The sequence below is a fragment of the Macrobrachium nipponense genome, chromosome 32 (assembly GCF_015104395.2).
Source record: "Macrobrachium nipponense isolate FS-2020 chromosome 32, ASM1510439v2, whole genome shotgun sequence".
Taxonomy (NCBI): Eukaryota; Metazoa; Arthropoda; class Malacostraca; order Decapoda; family Palaemonidae; genus Macrobrachium; species Macrobrachium nipponense.
This window is the reverse complement of record NC_061094.1, coordinates 52,502,604-52,505,302: the sequence shown is the minus strand read 5'-3', so window position 1 is coordinate 52,505,302 and position 2,699 is coordinate 52,502,604. Positions and strand designations below refer to the sequence as shown.

General features: G+C 34.6%; 1 protein-coding gene across 1 annotated transcript in view; it reads right to left on the bottom strand.

Moving 5' to 3' along the window:
* Window positions 1-259, bottom strand: part of LOC135207505 (putative neural-cadherin 2) — a 375,807-nt gene extending 375,548 nt beyond the window's left edge. The window contains 1 exon segment of the mRNA XM_064239328.1: window positions 143-259. The gene's annotated coding sequence lies outside the window, so the exon portion shown is untranslated.
* Window positions 260-2,699: the final 2,440 nt, after the last annotated feature.

Sequence of the window (2,699 nt, the reverse complement as noted above, 5' to 3'; positions counted from 1 at the left end):
AAATAAAACACGAAGAAGTATAACTAAGTTGGGAATCTTAATATAAATAATTCGTTTATCAAACACTCGGCAGAGCCAACCAAGCGGGAAAAATGATTTTTTTCAGGACAAAATTAAAAAAAAAAAGATCTTTCGGTCGTACAGATTCGCCCGCAGAAAACACCTATATGTATGGACCGCGCGCGAGGACGTGGAGAGTTTATCACAATGTTCAATATTGCACGCAGACAACACAACCGCTCACGGAGCTGTCTGTCCGCTGACTGGCCTGCCTGGAGAACGAAAGGGCCCGGTATACCAGTCTCTTCTTTTCTCACCTCCCCCTCCTCCCTACCCACGTCGTCCCCCCCCCAGCCACACCCCCTCCCCCCGTTCATCTATCCCTCCCCACCCTCCCTATTCACCCACCCAACCCCTCTAGTCTCGTTTTCTTTTGCGTTTTGATAAAGCTATTTTCATTTTCTTTATAATTATCCGACTTCTTCTTCTTCTTGACCCGGATAGTTTTGCAACACTTCCGTGCATCAACTTGAGCACTTCGTTCCTTTCGATTCTTCCAAGTGTTTTTCTTGTTTTTATTTGAAGTGACTTATTCGGTTGTCGAACTCGTAAGTATTTCGCAGTGTCTTTCCTTACTTCGATGGCCATGCTTCGGTACTCTCTCCCTACTGCTGGTTTCCCCTGATTTATAAGACGCAATCTTAAAATGGAAAACAGGTTCGTCGCCTCATTCCTAATCAAGTGACAACCTGTTCATGCCATATTCTTTTATTTTTCAGTTTTTTTTGTTTTTTTTTCTTTTTAAGGGCGGGGTTGTGCTAAAAAAGGACATTACATTAAACCACCATCTTAAATACCTTTCTTTGCTCCAATAAAACTAAACTGAATCTACGGACGTGATATGTCAGTTTTCCTTTATGATTTTTCTATAACAGAAATTATCCGTATTTCATCAAATGTTTCTAATTAGATATTTCATTAATATCATCGAAAACCTCTTTCACAAACACCAGCGGCAGTAAATGATAAAAGTATAAATATAGATTAACTATATCAAAGGATGTTTTCAGCAATTTTTAAAGCTTTTTCTTACTAGCAATAACACCAGGAACATATTTTTTGTTTCACAAACACATTTTGGTTTATAGGAATAAAATGATCACAGATCTTTATCCAATGTACTGCATTTTTATGCTTTAAGAATACTACGGTTTAGGGGAATAAGGCATTAATTCTACCTCTAACCAATATACTGTCTCTAATTTTTGTGAGTTAACGTTGACACGAAATTGTTTTTTTATATTTTTTTTCCTATATCTAACAGATATTCTGTATTTTTATGATTTAAGAATGATACGAAACTCCTTTTCGTGATTTTTTAAATATAGAGATCACCAAAAAGGAATTATTTCTTTCGATGATGCAGGAAACAGAAAAACATTTCCAACCCCGTGACAACTTATTCTGCAATGTCCAAGAAGCAGAATAAAAATTATCCGCGACTCTGGAGATCTGGCGACCTGCCAAGGGTTACGATACTGTCAGGAAAACGAAGGAATATGACGGACTGTTTAACCTTTATGGCTATTTAACCTTTATGAATATATAACCTTTTTGGCCATATAACCTTTGTGACTATTTAACCTTCATGGCTATTTAATTTTATGACTGTTTAACCTTTATGGCTATTCAACCTTTATGAATATATAACCTTTGTGACCATACAACCTTTGTGACTATTTCACCTTCATGGCTATTGAATTTTATGACTGTTTATATAACCTTTATGGCTATCTAACCTTTATTGTTATTTAACCTTTATGACAATATAACCAGTGTGACTATTTATCCTGCATGGTTATTCAATTTTATCACTGTCTAACTTTTATGGATATTCAAATTTTAACAATGTGTAACCTTTATGTCTATTTAACACGTCATGACTATATAACTTTTATGTCTATTCAACCTTCCTGACTATTTAAGCACTGTGACTATGAACCGTATTGACTATTCAACTTTCATGACTATTTAACCTTCACAGTGATTCAACTTTCTTGGCTATTTATTCTTCTTGATTATATAACTCTCATGACTATTTAACGTTTGTGACTTGTTAAAACCTTTATAAAATTTAACCTTATGCCTACTTAAACGTAACTAATTAACATCTTTGACTATTTAACCTTCATGACTATTTAGCATTTTTGCCTATTTAAACTTTTGGACTATTTAGCCTTTTTGACCATTTAACTATTTTGACTATTTAACCTTCATGACTATTTAACCTTCATGACCATTTAACCTTTTTGACTATTTAACCTCCATGACTATTTAACCTTTATGACCATTTAACCCTCATGACTATTTAACCTTCATGTCTATTTAACTTTTGTGACTATTTAACCTTTACGACTTCCTGTATTCTATTAATTACCCCCGTTAATTATACTACTTCCTATCAAAACTTCATCTCTTTAACGCCGACGATATATATATATATATATATATATATATATATATATATATATATATATATATATATATATACATACGATCGTAACTCATTACTCTCCCGGTAGTAGAAGATAGACTCAGGTCATCTGTCCCCCACCTAATAGAGATGACTAAGGCCATATAGGCCTGCGACCTCCACAATGAGATCAAAATCCGAATGAGGAATGATATATTCGCGCGGG